At 40.0% G+C, this 20,962-nt stretch overlaps 2 pseudogenes; one reads left to right on the forward strand and one right to left on the reverse strand.

The window, feature by feature from the left end:
• Nucleotides 1-822: 822 nt before the first annotated feature.
• LOC113837659 lies at nucleotides 823-17,508 on the reverse strand (annotated as a pseudogene).
• A 233-nt stretch (nucleotides 17,509-17,741) lies between these two features.
• LOC100753307 lies at nucleotides 17,742-20,962 on the forward strand (annotated as a pseudogene).

Below are 20,962 nucleotides of genomic sequence, written 5' to 3' on the forward strand. Positions count from 1 at the left end.
TTTCATCTCTCTCTGTGAGGGGGTATGTGCAGTGTGTGTGTGTGTGTGTGTGTGTGTGTGTGTGTGTGTGTGTGTGTGTGTGTATGATCTCAAGGCTTCTCTCTTTTGTCTCCCTCCACAAATTCTCTTCTGTAAAATAGCTGAACATATTACACAATGGTTCAGAGCTACCAAAACCACAAAGGCAGGAGCTTGCAATTCTTATGCTTAATCCCTGAGCACACTTTGTCAATTAAAGTGGATTGTAAGGTCAACTTGATTAAAGGTTGTTACTACACAAGGACAAAAAATGCTGAAGGATATACTTTCTGGGAGCTATAGATATAAAAGACTACACAATTTCTCTGTACTGTAGTACTAGATGCTTCAGTGTATTCCTTGAGTAAATAAATCCAAATTTATCCCCATTTTATAGATGACTAAAGTCATCTAGTTAGTTTTGAATCTAAAGACAGTGTTCAATCCACTAGCCACAGGAAGTCATTTTAGCCTCTGAACATGCAATTAAGTTCAGTTCCTGGGAATGTATTCATTAGGTGTTCTCATTGGGTGTTCCCTGGTAGAAGAGCAAAACAAAGACATCCTTTCATCTTCCTTTCTTCTCCCTTCAGCTTCTACTTCAAAATTAACATCCTCTACTTCAGGACTTCCAGTAAATCAGATTTCAAAGGCAATCCCATCTGATTTTCTCCAGGCTCAAAATTACTGACACTCACTTCTGTGGAAAAAATGGTACCCGATTACCAGTAAAGGCTGGGCCTAAACACAAGTATCTTTATGTTTCCTTTGTCTCTGACTGTCTGTGGCCTAAGATTAAGGCTTTCAATATCCCACAAAGGGGGAATTTTGCTGCCTGCCACTTCTCATCTTGAGATCCTTCAATCTGCTTCCGGGCCAGTGAGGGTTGTCAGAGAGCCATTGAGCTGAAGGTGACACGTCTGTATTACTGGTCTCAGAAGGAGCAGTGGGCACATTGGAAAACAGAGTTGGGGAATCCATGAGTCCAAAGGGAGTCCCTAAGGAAGGGATTTTAAAAATTAACAGAAATTTAAAAAAATTTCCAGAGACTTAATCTATCTACAAGTAACTATTAATATATATTTGACATAAAAATTTGATTTTGACAGTTTTTCAGAGCAATCTGGTGCCAAGTCATTACACTGAATGTTCAATTTTATTTCCTGTTTTCCCTGCCCTGAGCTCCAAAATGGTCTGGGAAGAGATAAAACAAAAAAACAATGGGAATTATAAGAAAGTGCCCACTTGAGCCACACTTGGGTACATGTTCCTCACATGCCAAATATTTCCTCCTCTAAGTTATACCCTCTATTTCCCAGGGATGCATCCTATTACTAATGACATCATCACAATTTGTGATGCAGAGTTCTCTCAGCTTTAAAGCATCCTTTTTTCCTCCGTTTTTATTTAAATTAGAAACTAGTTTGTTTTACATGTCAATCCCAGTTCTCTCTCCCTCCCATCCTCCCCTGTTCCCTGCACCCTACCTATCCCATACCCTTTCTGCTCCCCAGGGAGGGTGAGGCCTTCCATAGGGGGTCTTCAGAGTCTGCCATATCCTTTGGGATAGGGCTTAGGCTCTCCACCATGTGTCTAGGCTAAAGGAGTATCCCTCTATGTGAAATGGGCTTCCAAAGTCCATTCCTATGCTAGGGATAAGTACTGATCTACTACAAGAGGCCCCAAAGATTTCCGAGGCCTCCACAGTGACACCCACATTCATGGGGTCTGGATCAGTCCCATGATGGTTTCCCAGTGATCAGTCTGGGGACCAAGAGCTCCCCCTTGTTCAGGTCAGCTGTTTCTGTGAGTTTCACCAGCCTGGTCTTGAACACTTTGCTCATCACTCCTCCTCCTCTGCAACTGGATTCCAGTTCAGATCAGTGTTTAGCTGTGGCTGTCGGCTTCTACTTCCACCAGTTGCTGGATGAAGGCTCTAGAATGGCATATAAGTTAGTCATCAATCTCATTATCTGGGGAGGGCATTTAAGATAGCCTCTCCACTGTCACTTAGATGGTTAGTTGGTGTCATCCTTGTAGATCTCTGGACATTTCCCTAGTGCCTGATTCCTCTTTAAACCTGTACTGGCTCCCTCTCTGATGGTATCTCTTATTTTGCTCTCCTCTATTCTTCCCCCTACATAACCTTCCTGCTCCCTTATGTCCTCCTCACCCCTCCTCTTCTCCCCTTCTCATTCTCAAGCATTCTCAATGCTATGTATGACCCAGGCTGAAAGCTATCCAAGGGCCTTAAAGGGTGGCAGAAGCACATGAGCCCTTTGGGGGAGTATTTGACAACCTCTACCCTGGATCCCCGAATGAGTGGTAAATAAGAGACAGTGTGAGTCTGCACGCTGATGTATTTCAGCACAGTCTCTGTGTTAAGTGGCTGCTATTTTGTGCACACATGAGACAATTTAATGATGCTGAGAAATTGTCAGTCAATTCTCCAAAGTCTGTAATATACCACAGAGTATGAGGCAAAAAATTCAGCGACATGTTTAAACTCAGTAAATATATTAATTATATCATTTAATTGACTTGTTTACCATTCAAGATAAGTCGCTCATCAGCACAGTAGCAATTGTGGATATATCATTAAAATGTGCTCTGTTGATAGGCTTCTGTAATATTTGATTATGGCAGTAATATATAAGATGTACTCATGAGCAGTATGTGAAAAATCTATCTTCTAGTTTTATAGTTATATCATGAATTTATAGCCCCAAATTTTCTGCTAATAAATTATAGTCACAGCTTAAGGAATTTTTTATCTGGTAAATTTCTTAATTTGTTTATTTTCTTTTTATTTTAATTAAAACAATCTTATTTTACATACTGATCCCAGTTCCCTCTCCCTCCCATCCTCCCATGTCCCACACCAACCCCCCATCCACCCTCCAGGGAGGGTGAGGCCTCCCATGGGGGGTCATCAAGGGCTGTCACATCACGTGGGGCAGGGGCTAGGTACTCCCCCATGTATCTAGGCTGAGAGAGTATCCCTCAATAGGGAATGGTCTCTCAAAGCCTGTTCATGCACTAGTGATAAACACTGGTTCCACTGCCAGAGGTCCCATAGACTGCCTTGGTCTCCCAACTGACACCCACATTCAGGGGGCCTGGTTTGGACCTATGTTGGTTCCCCAACTGTCAGACTGGGGTCCATGCACTCCCACTTGCTCAGGTCAGTGTTTCTGTGGGTTTCCCCAACATGGTTTTGACCCCTTTGCTCATCACTCCTCCCTCTCTACAACTGGATTCCAGGAGTTCATCTCCGTGTTTAGCTATGACTCTCTACTTCTGCTTCCATCAGCTACTGGATGAAGGCTCTAGGATGGAATTTAAGGTAGTCATCAATCTTATTATAGAGGAAGGGCATTTTAAGGTGCCTCTCCACTATTACAGCTTAAGGAATTAAAGGAAATGTTAGCTCTTACTCAAACTAAAATGTTTCTTTTTTCCCACTTAATTGTTTGTCAAAAAAATCCATGATTTCCCAGGTAGACAAGTCTAGGATCCTTTGCATCATAAACTATCAAGATTGTTTTTCCTGGCAGACACATGCTTAGCATCCAATGTTTTTGTATTGTGCTTAGATTTATCCAACATTTTATGTTTCCCAGGGTAAAGGCAATTAAAGAAAAATGTGCTAAAACATTCCACCTTTAACTTTCATCTATATATAACTTAAAATTTTTATTGAGTAAATTTTACTATTGGACATGCAGTGTTTGATAGCAAGTGAATCCTAGTTGCAAGGTATGGTGTACCCAGCTTCATTGGAATGATTTTCCCCAGTTCTTTGGGGGCAGGGGTTATATGTTACAACATGCTAAGGGCCAAAGGATGGCAGTAAGCTCTCCTCTACAATCAAGAAAACATCTCCAACTTAGGATAAATACTTCATTTTCATTTCCAGTTTTCCATTTTATTTGCTTCAAATTGGGTATTGCTGCAACTCAACCTAAGCAAACTGGTGACTGATTTTAGGATATATTTAAGGGATGGGTATCATCTTATGAAGAGATGAGGGCAATGGATCTCTTCAACAATCACACTGCCAGGTAGGAAGCTAGCAGCAAGTATCAGACCCAATTGTGACACTCATATAGTCACATAAGGAGAGCCCTAGATGGCCACCTACTCTGGCCTGGAAATTCAAGGAAGCTGTCTTTCTTGACCTCGTAGCTACCCCTACTGTACCTTGCATGAACGGTCCTGTATCTGTTACTTCTGTATCACTGTGGCCAAAATTCCTGACAGGGACAACTTAAAAGACTGACTTTGCATCATCATTTTGGGAATATTTCTTTTATAAAGATTTCTTTAATTTTTAATTATATGTATGTATGGGGGTATGTGCATGTCAGGTGTTCACAGAGACCGGGGGCATCAGATGCCCCTGAAACTGGAGTTACAAGCAGTTGTGAGCTTCCTGGTGTGAATATAGGAGTCAAACTCAGGTCCTCTTCAAGACAAGCATGCTGTCTGATGAGCTTCACTCCCCATTTTGGAGCAATTTCAATCCATTCTTCATCTGATCATCAAAAGCATGGCAGCGCAACTCTATCAGTGGTGGTCGGAGGATGCAGCCACAACTGTTCATAGAAAACTAGGAAGCAGAGAGTGGGATCAGGACCAGAACCGGACTATAACTTTCAAAGACCCTCCTGTAGTAAACTACCTCTCCATCCAGGCCACACCTTACAAAGGCTCCACAGACTCTGAAAATAATGCAAAGGAACAAGAACCAAAACACAATCCTGTGAAAGAAATTGAAGTTTCAAACTATAACAGGTCCATGTGAGCTACATGTGGGTATTTGAAGTGTTGGAATTTTCAAAACTTCTAGTCAGAATCAGGTAAACATGTCCTCCAATAAATGGCTAAGTAGGAGAAAAGTCTGGAATCCTAACTGTAGAGCAACATTCTAAAAGGCTATATATAGAATATTGGCTATATACCCCAGTGTACAAGGGCAATACTTCCTAGACAATATTTCTAGCTAATGCACACTACTTGGATGTCATTCATATCACCAATGAAAAATCATTTCTAACATCCATTAGGCTAATTAACAAAGATTGTAATATTGATTTGAGATTAAAATATTTGAAGAATTATAGCAATTGCTTTGGGAATGTTGATTTCTGATTAGAGTCTATGGAAAGTTAGTAATCTCTTGAATGAACATCCTCAATTAGAGAATCTCAAATGTACATCAGCCAACCCTGTCATATAGATTAAAACTAACATGCACAAAAATCCAGGTTATCTTTGCTAGGGTACTTTACATTACACCAGAGAAACCATATGCTATGAGATATGATGCTGTGTGTTTTAAGATTTTGTTTTACATGTCGGCTTTTGTCAATCTGAATGTTTTTGAGGTAAACATAACACATGACATTTGCTGTAATTACCAGGTAATTCAGCAATTCTATTTCTGAATATATATTCAAGAATTTAAAGCAGGGTCTCAAAGAAAGATTGGAATATATATGTTCATAGTGGCATTATTAACAACAGCTAAACTATGGAAATGACACGTGTCCATGGACAGAATAAATAAATAAATAAAATAAATAATATGCAGTATGCACATAAAATAGAATATTACTAAGCTTTAAAACTGAAGAAAATTCTGACACATAATACAACATAAAGTTTCTGGAGATGATTTCAAATGGAATGTTAAGTACAAGACAATTACTATCTAGTTCTACTTTTATGCGGTACCTACATGTTGTGGTTTGAATGTGGAATGTCTACTAGAGACTCATGTGCCAGTGGTCAGGGGCTGAGGGGTGGGAGAATAAGGAGTTATTCAATGGATAAGAATTTCAACTTTTCTACAACTGAATTCCAGTTCAGTTCAGTGATTAGTTGTGGGTGTCTGCTTCTACTTCCATCAGCTGCTGAATGAAGGCTATATGATGGCATATAAGACAATCATCAATCTCATTATCAGGGGAGGGCATTTAAGGTAGCCTCTCCTCTGTTGCTTAGATTGTTAGTTGGTGTCATCTTTGTAGATCTCCAGACCTTTCCCTAGTGCCTGATTTCTCTGTAAACCTAAAATGTCTCTCTCAATTATGGTAGCTCCTTTCTTGTTTTCTTCTATTCTTCCCCTGACTCAACCTTTCTGCTCCCTCATGTCCTCCTCACCCCTCCTCTTCTCCCCTTATCAATCTCCTAGCTCCCTCTCCCCTCCTCCCTTGCTCCCAATTTGCTCCAGAAATCTTGTCTCTTTCCCCATCTCCAGGGGACCATGTATGTCTCTCTTAGGGTCCTCCTTGTTTACAGGGATACTCCCTGAGCCAAGACACATGGAGGTGGGCCTAGGCCCTATCCCAAAGGATATAATAGACTCTGATGACACCCTATGGAAGGCATCACCCTCCCCGGGGAACAGAAAGGATATGTGATAGGTAGGATTTTAGTTGGGGGGGGTGGTAGGGGAGGAGAGGAGGGAGTGGGAACTGGGATTGACATGTAAAACAATCTTGTTTCTAATTCAAATAATAATAATAATAAAATAATTTCAACTTTTCAAAATGAAGACAATTCTGAAAAAAGATGGCAATGTTGGTTACACAACAATATAATCATACTTACCACCAGTGATATATATATATAATGGTTACTATATAGTAAATTTAGCTCTTTATATGTACTTTCCTACAGTAAATGATTGAAAGATCACTCAACATATGCTGTTCTCCTGTTATTTGTGATTTATCCTGAGGACAATATTATTACATGAGTTTCTGTCCCTCTGTCATTATCCTGAATCTCCATAAAGAATGCACTAGTAAGACAGACATTGTGATAAGACTTTCAGGGACTGCAAAGCAGTCCACTGTTACAAATGAGGACTCAGGTGGAGGAGGAACCATAGAGGAAACCAGATGGAATATCAGAGGCCAATACAAAGGTGTTGTCACCAGAGTAGGCAAGCAAGCCACATAGGAATTAGCATTTGAAGTGACATTCACTCTTAAGTGCCAGCCATGATTTGACCCACATTGGGAATTGTGCCTCCTTAACTTTTGGCCCCAAGGCATGTCTTACACTACTTCCAGTACTTGATCTTAATATAAGAAGCTTGGATTATAGCTCAGTGTCCACTGAGAAAACTTTGAGAGAAAGTGAAGGAAAAATACAGGTTTCTGAATGAAAAATATTACTTTCCTTTTTCCAATTTTATTAATTTAGAGAACTAATTGGAAAGAGGTAAGAGTGGAAGCAGGGAGATTAATTTATGCAAGAAGTAATAAAGGCATGGGCTTAGTCAGTTGTTGGCTAAAAAGTGATGGATGCTTAAAGAGCTAAAGAGGAAGCATGATTGAAAGTGTGGTGACTAATTTAGGGTAGTGTTGACAAGGGAGACGAATGTCCATACTGACTTCTTTCTTCTCTTGGGCTATGTTGACCATAGGCCAAAGCCACTGTGCCTTTGATAGAAAAACATTGCTCTATGCTTTCTCTCCTCCAGCCTTTTCCATAGATTGGATGGGGGGGGGGGGGACAGAGCTTGCTTCTGCTCCTAAGTGGTAAGGCTACCCAATAGGGAGTTCCAATTTTTCTTTCCCTAGGTTTAGTTGGGAGTCAGTTGCATAGGCCCTGTTGCTCTTGCCCACTTTTAAATTCAATGTCTTTAAGCAAAAGAAGTCCCAACAAGGTCCTTCCAGGGTGAGATAGCTCTACTAACTGTTACTCTGTGTTGAACCTCTGCAATCCTAGGACAGCCAAAATGAGGGAGAAGAGAATCAACAAGTGAAGGATGGCAAAATAATGTCTAGATGAGTTGGCACTGACCATTAAAGACACATAGCTAACAACTTAACCATGTAAGATAACTCCAGACAGACCATACACAAAGTGGTATGTCAGAATAACACCACAAAATGGAGGGAAAATGGAGTGGGAGACTTTAATAGCTGGTCACCATCCACTTCTTGTTTCTCATAGGTCAAAGTTCACCCCATGTGAAGTCAACTCATATGCATTTACCTGATTCCTGAATCACTGAGAAAACAAGACCCACAGCCTGAGGTAAGGGTGGGAAGTAGGAAGGGAAACTGAGAACCTGGGTCTCAGCCTTAAAGAAAAGAATCACTTGGGTTAGACAGAGATGAGCACTGAAGCAACACAAATGGCAGAGGGTCATTGAGAAAACAAGGTTGAGTAAGTTTTGGAAGGAAGAGAAATTGGTTTGTATACATCATTGACTAAAACCCAGAATGGAGAGTACACTACCATTCATTCCACTCCTGAAGCCATAGCATTTCTGCCATGATTTCCTAAAAGCCTATATTGTATTCTATTGATAGAAAACATCTGGAACACACACTTGTAGTTGCCTACTCCAAAACCATCTGCCTTTCTTTGTCATAAAACTGATTTTCAGATAAATACCAGCCACTCATAAGACTACATTGTCCAGTGTAGACATGGGATTTAATATATGTTTTAACCAATGATATATAAATATACCTGTATGGAAGCCTCTAGAAAACCTTAAAAGATAAAAAACTGGCCTATTTCCCCTTGTCCATTTCTATTTCATTCCATGAATCTAGAAGTGATGGTTGGAACTCTACCCACCATTTTGGACCATAAAGACAAAGGATGATGGAATGAGAAACAAAAAAGTATGGATCCCCAATAATTTAAAAAGTTATTATACCAGCCTTTTACTGCCTATTCTTAGATTTTACTTACATAGAGAAAAAGTCATCTTCCATTGTTTCAATGTTGAATCATTTATTTGTTATTCTTAAGGGCTTTTTATTTGACTCAGAATTATAAGTAGAAACTCTCAGTGAGGACAGCTTATAACTCTTGGCAATCTGTCCCTGGCATTTTCTTTGGCTTCCTTCATTCTCTTGGCTAAAAGTAGAATTTTCTAAAGTTTTCTCCTTGTTATTCTCAGTGCATTATTTCTTTCGAGCAATACATAGGCATTTGGGTTGCAAGACACGTGAAGTAATAAGATGTGGACCCTTGGGTCGGCTTCTTGCCTTCTGAAAATATATTGGTGGACATCATTTCCCTTAGAGAGATTGTAAGTCTTTCAGATTCTGCTAGTTCTTTTGGGCCCCAACTGCTGAGGCACAATAGTGTCTGTCAGTCCAGGAATACTCTTTTCTCCTTTTTAACAATTACAAAGCTGAGAACACTTGATAAGCATCCACAGTGCATCTATGAACAAGCTTGCACTTATTATCTCCAGTTCTCCTTGGTCTATAACAAGAATGCTCTTTACTCAATAGCAGGTGTACTCTGCCTTGGGTCAAGACACCTTGATTCATGGGAAAACCATTTGTTCCTACCACAGATATAGAACACATAATCCTCCACTCATCACCCAGAACATCAGCAGCTACTTCTGTGACCATGTGCTTCTCACAGAAAGTGCAAAGCTTGCTTACATTGTGTACTCAATGAGTTTCTGACAGTTCGTAACTAGGAAAGTTATTCTGCTTTATCTTTACATGGCCACCTAGTGGGCACCATAAAGAGTCATCTTCCATATTTTTATACTTCTATATTTTAATACTTCCCTTATGTGGTGGTTTGAAAGAAAATGTTCTCAATAGGGAGTGGCACTATTAGGAGGTGTGTCTTTGTTGAAGTAGGTGTGGCCTCATTGGAGGAAGTATGTCACTGTGCAGGTGGGCTTTGAGGTCTCCTACACTCACGCTATTCCCGGTGTACCACACAGTTGCTTCTGCTGCCTGTGGATCAAGATGTAGAACTCTCAGTTCCTTCTCCAGCACAGTGGTTGCTGCACACCACTAGGAAGATGATGAACTAAACCTCTGAAACTGTAAGTCAGCCCCAATTAAGTGCTTCCTTTATAAGAGTTGCTGTGGTCATGGTGTCTCTTCAAAGCAATAGAAATCCTAACTGAGACACCTTATTTTGATCTTACAACACATACAGCTGGTCACATTTTTTTAGCTTCTTGCTTGGGATCCAAATTTAATTTGTCTATGATTTCTCTTTCTTCCAATTTTTAAAAGTGGCAGCCACACTTATGTGTCTCAAAGTCTCCAGGACATACTTACCTTTTATAATTCCTGCTAATTCCATTTAAAGTTGTTCTCCAGCAATGGAGAAGAGTTCCCCTTATTCTACATCCTTTCCTGTAAAAGCTGTCATCAGTGTTTTTGATCTTAGCCATTCTGACAGGTGTAAGATGGTGTCTTAGAGTCATTTTGATTCACATTTCCCTGCTGGCTAAGGATGTTGAGTAACTCTTTAAATGTCTTTGGCCATTTGAGATTGTTCTCTTGAGAATTCTCTGTTTAGATATCTACCCCATCTTTAAATTGGATTATTTGGTACTTTAGTGTCTAGTTTCTTGAGTTCTTTATATATTTTGGATATCAGCTTTCTGTCAGGTATGGGGTTGGTGAAGACCTTTTCCCATTCTTTAGGCTGCCATTTTGTCTTGCTGGCAGTATACTTTGTCCTACAGAAGCTTCTCAGTTTCAGGAGGTCCTATTTATTGATTGTTGCTCGAAAAGTCTGTGGTACTAGTGTTATATTTAGGGAGTGGTACCCTGTGACAATGCATTCAAGGACACTTTCCCCTTTCTCTTTTCTGAGGTTCAGTGTAACTGGATTTATGTTGAGGTATTGGATCCACTTGGACATGAGTTTTGTGCATGGGGATAGATAAGGAACTATTTGCATTCTTCTACATGTTGACATCCAGTTATGCCAGCACCATTTGTTAAAGATGCTTTCTTTTTTCCATTGTACTATTTTGGCTTCTTTCTCAAAAATCAGGTGTTCATAGGTACAGATTAGTATCAGAGCCTTCAATTCAATTCCATTAATACACACATCTGTTTTGTGCCAAAACTAAGTTACTTATATTACTGTAGCTCTATAGTAGAGCCTGTAGTCAGCCTCCAAAGTTCATTTATTACACAGGGCTGTTTTGGCTATTCTGGGGTTTTGTTTTCCCATATGAAAACATGTTTTCTTTTCATTTTTTCCTTTCAGTTTTTTTATATGGTGGATCACTCTGACAAATTTTCATATGTTGAATGATTCCTGCATCTCTGGGAGGAAGCCTATTTGATCATGGTGGGTGATTTTTTTATGTTTTCCTGGATTCAGTTTGCTGGTATTTTATTGACTATTTTACAACAATGTTCATGAGGGAGATTGGTCTATAATTCTATTTCTTAGTTGTGTCTTTGTGTGGTTTGGGTAACTATAACCTTGCAAAAAGGGCTTAGCAATGTTTCTTCTGTTTGTATTATGTGAAACAACTTGAGGAGTATAGGTACTAACCCTTTTTTGAAATTCTGAGTTTGTAGGCTTTATGCAATTGTTGTTGCTCAATTCTAAATTTAAGCCATGGTGACCTGATACAATACAGAGGGTTATTCCATTTTTTTATAATCTGTTGAGATTTGCTTTGTTACTGAGTATGTGGTCAGTTTTAGAGAAGGTCCCATGAGGTGCTGAGAAGAAGGTATATTCTTTTATGTTTGGTTGATATGTTCTATAGATGTCTGTTAAGTCAATTTGAGTCATGACATCTGTTAATTCCTTTATTTCTATATTAAGTTTCTGTCTGGCAGCCTGTCCAGTGGTGAAAGTGGGGGTGTGGAAGTCTCCCACTATTAGTGTGTGGGGTTTGATGTGTGATTTGAGTTTTAGCAATGTTTCTTTTACAAATTTGAGTGCCCTTGTATTTGGAGCATAGACATTCAGAACTGAGACTTCATCTTGATGGATTTTTTTCCTGTGATGAGTATGAAATGTCCTTCTCTGTCTCTTTTGATTAATTTTAGTTTGAAGTCTATTTTATTAGATATTAGAATAGCTATACCCACTTGTTTCGTAGGTCCATTTGATTGGAAAATCTTTTCCTAACCCTTTACTCTGAGGCAATGTCTGTCTTTGAGGTTGAGGTGCATTTCTTGTATGCAGCAGAAGGAGGGATCCTGTTTTCCTATCCATTTTGATAGCTTATGTCTTTTTATAGGTAAGTTGAGACCATTGATATTAAGAGATATTGACGATCAGTGTTGTTAATTCCTGTTATATTTGGTCTTGTTGTAAGTGTTTGTGTGTTTCCATTCTATGGGGTTTGCTAGTGTGAGGTTATCAGTTGCCTGTTTTTTGTGGCACTCATCAAATCTTAACAATATGGTTCCTAAATAACACCCATACAGTGAAAATATAAATTGACATCTCAACATGGATGGAGTTTTTAATGGCAAAATTGTTACAAATCAAGCTTTCTTTATCATCATCCTCTCCTACTCTTCCCTTCTCATGTAATGATTGTTCTATTCTAAACATCTATGCAATTAGATTTTTCTAATTCTTTTTAGACCACATATGTATGTAATAATATGGTATATATTTTCTTGTGCATAGATTATATCACTAAAATAATAATCCTTTTAATGGCTAAATAACAATCTATTCTGTGTATGTAACACACATTTTATATCCAACCATCAGTTGGTATGTATTTAGTTTGTTTCTATTTCTTGCTATTGTGAATAGCATTGCACTAAACAGTTTTCACTGCTAAGAAATGATAAATGCTAGTGCCCATGACAAGAGCAGCTTCTGAAAGCATGGCCAAAGTGTGTATTGTAAGATTTCTGATGACTTTGGCTTTTTTCCTTCCAACAATACCTGGATTATATAAAGGCACATACCCATACACCTCCCATCATACACTCTGACATCCCAGCATGAGCAGTCAGAAATCATCTCAGTGATGACTTCAGGTCACATCTGTGCAGACTCAGTAAATTTTGTAGTTCTATAGAAATTGAAAGGGGGAGAAGCATTGCAGAAACTTCCAAGAGGATTATGTGAAGAAGCTCTGCCAGAACTATCCAGCTGGGCAACATCTTGCCTTTCTTTTCCACATGGAAACTCTACACAAAGTGCACATGGACACACACACACACACACACACACACACACACACACACACACACACACACACACACACATGCAAGCACACATGCACTGCAAACAACAAATGCACAGCCCTAAGCAGAATTTTCCAGTTTCCCTAGCCAGGGTTAGTTTTGCAATCAGTGATAAGCCCCAGCAAAACAAGATTCTTCTGGACTACATTTGAGTAACTCAGGACAACCCCACCAAATGGCCCAAATACTTGTCAGAAGGCAAACATGTGTGTCTGCTACTAAGCCAAGCAGAATCTTAGGAAATGAGGTTTAAATGAGGAAAAAACTGGAGGTTCTTCAATAATAAAAATGTAACCATTTCTTTTATGGTTTGACTACAAATAATTCTTGAACACAGTTTGACAACAGTACTATGTTAGGGATGCCAAGATGCACAGAACCTGGCCCTTATACTCTAGAGGAGACAAAGCCTTCCTCTCTTTGGTTCTGACATTTCCTCTAACATTTCTCCACCCTCAGGGATGTTTCTGCCTTTGCTTTCCTCCCCATAAGACCCTGAACAAGTCTAGATCGAAGTTTTATCTCCCCTATTATTCTATCATGTGTTGTGTATGTCACTGAACTGAACAGAAATGGCCCTTCTCTTGCTCTTGACTTTTCTAATGTAATCTGCCTATGGAGCACATGCTTGGCTCTACTGTCAGTTCCCCATTATCAGAAAACAGAGTGGGGATTCCTTGATCTGAAAAGAAAGCTGTAGGGTTTAATGTTTGTTAGTTGGTTGTAATGTTTGTTTTGGTGTTTGTTTGTTTTTAACTGAGACAGTAGCTGTGTAGCTCAGGTTGGCTTGGAATTTACTATGTAGCCCTAGTTGCCTCCAACTTGCAATTCTCCTACATTAGTCATCCAAGTGCTGGAATTAGGTATAGTCCACCACACCTGGCTAAACCTTCACTTTTCTACTTACTTCCTTTTTATTTAAATAATTAGAGTGTAAAATAATAGACAGATTGATGTGGGCTTTTGTTTCACCAGAGGTATCTTTCTTGCTTCTGTTACTACCATGAGAAGAATAGGTCTTGGCTAATCCTGTCATTCAAGGAGAATAAATACATGAAGCAAATCTGAATGCAACCTAAATTTGGAGCTGCTCCACTGAGCCCAGCAAAAGCCACTCTGCCCAGATTGCAGACATATGCATACTAAATGATCATTGTCACTGAGATCTTGTGGTTGTTTGCACCAAATGGTAATGGATACAAAAATATTTATTACAAATAGCTCAAAAGTGCAACTCTGGATTCCATTTGCTTGGGTTCAGTGGCAAACTCTCTGAACCAAAATCGGATGAGCTCAAACAAATTATTCACACTTTGTGCTTTTGTTTGCATATCCATAAACTAAGGGTAACATGTTAAGAGGATTAGATTTATCAAAACATTCAAAGTACATGAAGCAATACCTAGCACACACTAAATATCCAATGAATGTTTTCCAGCATTCCTTTATCTAACAATAAAGCTGGTATTATATTTTTGCACAGGAATACAAAGTTTAGATTCAATTTGCAAACCCAAACTTCTGGCAGGGATTTTGATTGAGATTGTATTAAATCTGTAGATAAAGTCAGAGAGCACTGTTATCATAATATTTATAAGTGACATTTGCATTTATACTCATAAGAATACTTATCTATTTCTTTAGATGTTTCATTTGATCTTTCAGCAATGTTTACTACATTAAGCATTAAAATTTTGCAGTTATTTGGTCAGACATTTCCTCCTTCTTTTTATTTATTCTTTGTGACTTACATCATGTATCTCCATCCCATTCATTTCCCCATCCCTTTGTATCCATCCTCTGCCCTTACAACCTCCCCCCTAAAATAATATAATATAAAATAAAACTTAAGAGAAAAGGACATAGTCAATAAGACAAAACAGCAGCCCACAGAATGGGCTCACCACCCCCACCTCTGCAGAGGGCTGATCTCCAAAATATACAAAGAACTCAAGAAGCTAGTCTCCAAAACACCAAATAACCCAATTAAAAAGTGGGGTACAGAATTAAATAGAGAATTCTCAATATAGGAATCTAAAATGGCTGAAAGACACATGAGAAAGTGCTTAACATCCTTAGCCATCAGGGAAATGCAAATCAAAACAACTCTGAGATACCATCTTGCTCCTGTCAGAATGGCTAAAATCAAAAACACCAATGACAGTTTATGCTGGAGAGGATGTGGAGAAAGGGGAACACTCCTCCCCTGCTGGTGGGAGTGCCAACTTGTACAGCCACTTTGGAAATCAGTGTGGTGATTCCTCAGGAAAATGGGAATCAATCTACCAAAGATCCAGCAATTCCACTCTTGGGCATATATCCAAAGGATGCACATTTGTACAACAAGGACATATGTTCAACTATGTTCATAGCAGCATTATTTGTAATAACCAGAACCTGGAAGCAACCTAGATGCCCCCTCAACCGAAGAATGGATGAAGAAAATGTGGTATATTTACACATTGGAGTACTACTCAGCAGAAGAAAACAACGGAATCTTGAAATTCACAGGCAAATGGATGGAACTAGAAGAAACCTGAGTTTCATTATTGGGACCTTCACTTGCATAGCAGGATACAACCTTCCCCCACAACATACATACATATATACATACATACATACATACATACATACATACATAATACATACCTTAGTAAAAAGAGTACCACAGGAGGGGGATCGAAAGGAACAGATGCACTTCTGTGGATTAAAAGTCAGCATTTGCAAGCAGGTGTGGTGGTAGACACCTTTAATTCCAGCACTTGGCAGGCAGATCTCTGAGTTCAAGGCCAGATTAGTCTACAGAGCAAATTCCAGGACAGTCCGAGCTACACGGAGAAGCCCTGTCTTGAAAAGAAAAAAAAGGAAAAGTCAGCATTTGCAGCACAGCTGGCTGTGCTTCAGACCCCTCCATCTCTGACACTACTGACTGCACTGGTCCAGGCCCTAGGCAGTTACCTTCTGGGGACAGTCTTATAAGATCAAAGATTTTGGCTGGGCATGTTGGTGCATGCTTTTAATCCCAGAATCAAGTTCAAGGCCAGCTTCATCTACATAATATGTTCCAGGATATTCATTGCTATAGAGAGAGACCCTGTATCAAAAGAAAAAAAAAAAGATTTTCCCAGAGCCAGGCAGCTTCAGAATTTCCACAGAACAGAGGGTCTTATGGAAACATCTCTACAAACATACAACTAACACACCACTTATCCACTGGTGGTATATATGTAGACTTCAGAACTTCAGGAGTGTGGTATTATAATGTAATAACCACAGATCTCTCTCTCTCTCTCTCTCTCTCTCTCTCTCTCTCTCTCTCTCTCTCTCTCTCTCTCTCTCTCTCTCAGCTATAGAATCCAGCTTTGCCAAAATCAGCCAGCTTACATGTCCCACCACCTGTCACAAGACTGTTCTCTGACACCAGATCTTGGTGAATAATACAATTTGCATGAAAGAAATCTAGGCCTCTTAGAAACTGTCACATGAGAATCTTTAAGGTCTTATCATGCAAACCTGGTGGAGGTGCCTTGTCCACAGATGTCCTTAGGCCTTGGTCTAGATGCTCAAACACTAGGGTCACCTTAGTAGTATCTTGGTCAGTTCAGGAAGTGGCATAGACATCCATCAGCCAGACAAAATAGACATTCTCAAATACTTCCAGCCTCCTCAGTAAGACTACCTCAAAACCCATCCTGATGGGAAGGCCCACTGCCTCCTTCACTGGGGACTCTTAAGGGCTATAAAGTAGCCACTATGCAGATCATTGGTCTTATACAACATCCCATAAGCACTGGTGCCAATTTCAACCACTGACTTGTATCAAGAGATAACAAGTAACAGATGAAAGGGATAGCCTGATGATGAGCCAAGAGGGCCTAGCTATTTATTGGAACCTAGGAACTGGTTCCTGTGGTACATATTCCAAGGTTCAGTCTCATGAGGCTGGATGTCATGAGCAAGACCATAGACACAGGCTGCAGACTCCCTCAGGTCCTTGGTCAGATATATGCCTAAATATTTCATATGTTTTTAATGATACTATTTATCCATGATATTATTTCAATTTACAATTGTTCATCAATACAATATTTTATTTTGATCTTGTATTATGAAATTGTGATAAACTAATTTAATTGTTTTAGTATCTCTTGATAGATTTGTATTTTTAACATAGATGATCATTTCATTTGTTCTTAAAGACAATTTTATTTCTTCCTTTTCCTTTTCCCACTTTCAGTCTATTTCTTTTTCTTGCTTTTTCCCACTAGCTAGGACCTCCAATTCAATGTCAAAATAGAAATGATCAGAACAAATACACTTTAGATTTATTGATTGACAGTTTCATACATATTTAAAGTGAATTTTAGTTCTTTTACCCTATTCCTCTTTCTTATCACCCCCCACACAGACACTCTCTTGCTAGAATCCTCAAAAAGTCCTCCTATTTTTCTTCTTTCTTTTTGCATATGAACCACTGAGTTTAATTACTTTCTTGCCTGAGCATGGGTGGGAGTTTACTGGAGCACTGAAAAGAATGACACACTGCCCTGCTCTCTTGAGGGTTTGAGGATGATGTCAATTTTCAGCTTTTTACCCCTGTCCAACTTAGATGAACCAAGTTTTTACTCTAAATAGCCTTGATGCTAACATTGAAGTCAGAGACAGTCTGAGCTCAACCTGGTCTGGATTAATGCAGTACTTCCTTCCCAAGATGCCTGAGATGTGTACCACCAGACAATGGTGGAGGCAGAACCTAGTCAACTTAAGCCCCTCATCATGAATACTTTCTATTCTAACAAGGAAATGTTCCTGCAGAAATTGATCTCTAATGCTTCTGATGTCTTGAACAAGAGTTACTATGATAGCATGGCAGATCCGTCCAAGTTGGACAGGGGTAAAATGCTGAAAATTGACATCATCCCCAACTCTCAGAAATGCACCCTGACTTTGGTGGAGACAAGCATTGGCAATGACCAAGCCTGATCTCACAGATAATTTGGAAACCATTTCTCAGTCTGGCACAAAACTTTCATGGAGGCTCTCCAGGCTGGTGCAGACACTTCTAGGATTCAGCAGTTTTGTGTTTGTTTTAGTTAGGGTTTCTATTGCTGTGATAGAACATCATGACCAAAAGTAACTTGGAAAGTAAATGGTTTATTTCATATTCCAGCTTGTAGTCTACCATTCATGATAATCAGGTCAGGAACTCAAAATAGGAACCTAGAGGCAAGAGCTGAAGCAGACACCTTGGAATAATGCTAACTGGCTTGTTTCTCATGACTTGCTCAGCCACTTTCTTATACACACCAGGATCACTTGCCTAGGGTAGCACTACCTGCAATGGGCTGGACTCTCCCATATCAATCACTAATTGCAAATTCCCCATAGGAGTGGAGCATGGTGACGCACACCTTTAATTCCAGTAGTCGGGAGGCAGAGGCAGGTGGCTCTTTGTGAGTTTGAGGCCAGCCTGGTTTACATAGTGAGTTCTAGGACAGCCAGTGCTACACAGAGAAACCCTGTTTCAAAAATGGCTGGGAGTTGTGGTGCACACCTTTAATCCCAGCACTTGGGAGGTAGAGGCAGATAGAATCTCTGTGAGTTCAAGGCCAGCCTGGTCTACATAGAAAGTTACTCTCTCAAAAAGAAGAGAGAGAAATAGAGGGAGGGGGAGGGAGAGAGGGAAGGAGGGGGGAGGAAAGGGGAAGGGAAGGAGAAGGGAGGGGAAAGGGAAGGGGAGGGGAAAGAGAGGGAAGGGAAGAGGAGGGGAAAGGGAGGGGAGTCCACAGGCATGCCTCCGGGCCATTTTTTATTTGTTTGTTTGTATTTTGATTTGGGCTTTCTCTTGGCTATCCTGGAACTCACTCTGTAGATGAAGCTGGCCTCCAACTCACAGAGATCTATGTGCTTCTGCCTCCCAAGTTCAGAATTAAAGATGTGTGCCACCACCACCCAGCTGCCTCCAGGCCAATCTTTTTTTCTCTCCATTTTTTATTTAAATTACAAACAAGATTATTTTACATGTCAATCCCAGTTCCCTCTGCCTCCCCTACTCCCCTGCCCCCCTCAACTAACACTCTACCTACCCCATACCCTTTCTGCTCCCCAGGGAGAGTGAGGCCTTCCATAGGAGGTCTTCAGAGTCTGTCATATCTTTGGGATAGGGCCTAGGCCCACCCCCTTGTGTCTAGCCTCCGGGCCAATCTTATGGAATGAATTTTTTCAATTGTGGTTCCCTCTTTTCATATACACCTAGCTTGTATCAAGTTAACAAAAAAGACAGTATTGGATTCCATTCTGCTTCTCTGGTGGCAGAGAAAGTTGTGATCACAAAGCCCAATAATGATGAATAATATGCCTGTGAGTCTTCTGCTGATGGTACAAGCATATCACAGTGAGCTTGTTGGCCAGGATACAGAAGTGATCCTTCACCCCAAAGACCAGACAGAATAATTAGAGGGAGAGGAGGGTCAATGAAATAGCTAAGAAGCGCTCATAGTTCATGGGCTATCCTATCACTCTTTATTTGGATAAGGAAAGACAGAAACAGATCAGTGATAATGAGGCAAATGAAGAGAACGAAGATGACAATAAGAATGAGGATAAGCCTAAGATTGAAGATGTAAGATCGGATGAAGAGGATGATGCTGGTAAAAATAAGGGGAAAAAAACAAGAAAATTAAGGAGAAATACATTATTCAGAAATAATTGAGCCAGACCAAGACCATTAGGACCCGAACTCCTGATGGTATCACTGAAGAATATAGTGAATGCTCTAAGAGCTTCATCAGTAACTGGAATGACCATTTGGCAATCAAACACTTCTTTGTAGAAGGGCAATTGGAATCCAGGGCACTGCTTGTGACCTATTGGCAAGTTCCTATTGTCCTCTTTGAGAACATCAGGAACATCAAGCTCTTTGTCCATCATGTGTTCATCATGGACAGCTATGATGAGTTACTACTAAACTCTCTGAGCATTATCTGTGATGTGGTTGGCGCCAAGGATGAACATCACCCAAGAAATGCTGCAACAGAGCAAAACCTTGAAAGTCATCCACAAAAACATTGTGAAGAAAGACTTTGAGCTCAATATTAAGCTAGGAGAAGACAAAGAGAACTACAAGAAATTCTGTGAGGTATTCTCTAAGAAGCTAAACCTTGGAATCCATGAATATTCCACTAACTAGCAATGATGTCTCTCTGAGCTATTTAGCTACCACACCTCCCAGACTGGATATGAGATGACTTTCATATCAAAATATGTATCTCCCATGTAGGAGACACAGAAATTTAGTTATTGCATCACTACTGAAAGCAAAGACTGGGTAGCCAACTCTGCCTTCGTGGAGCATATGAAGAAATGGAGCATTGAAGTGGTATATGTAACTGAACCTATTTATAAGTGCTGCATGCAGCAGGTCAAGGAGTTGTATGGGGAAAAGCCCAGTATCTTTGATCAAGGAGGGCATGGAGCTACCAGGGGATGAGAAGGAGAATAAAATGGAGTAGAACAAGGGAAATTTTAAGAATCTCTGAAAGCTCATGAAGATCTTAGATAAGAAAGTTGAAAAGGTGACAATCTCCAATAAGCTTGTCTCTTCACTATGCTGCATTATGAAAGGCACTTACAAATGGGCAGTCATCAATGGAGCCAATCATGAAGGTGCAAGCACTCCAAGACAAAACTCTACAATTTGCTACTTAATGGCACAAAAGCACATAGAGATCCATCCTGACCACCCCATTATGGAAAGCCTTCAGCAAAATAACTGGCGAGGCTGTCAGAACCTAGTAGTGCTACTGTTTAAAACCACTTTATTCTCCCCTGGCTTCTCCCTTGAGGATCCCAAGACCCACTCCAACTACATCTACTGTGTGATCATACTGCGCCTGGGCACTGATGAAAATGAAGTGACAGTAGAGCTGAGTGTAGCGGATCCCACCACTTTTGCATGA

Source organism: Cricetulus griseus, chromosome X, assembly GCF_003668045.3.
Source record: "Cricetulus griseus strain 17A/GY chromosome X, alternate assembly CriGri-PICRH-1.0, whole genome shotgun sequence".
Taxonomy (NCBI): Eukaryota; Metazoa; Chordata; class Mammalia; order Rodentia; family Cricetidae; genus Cricetulus; species Cricetulus griseus.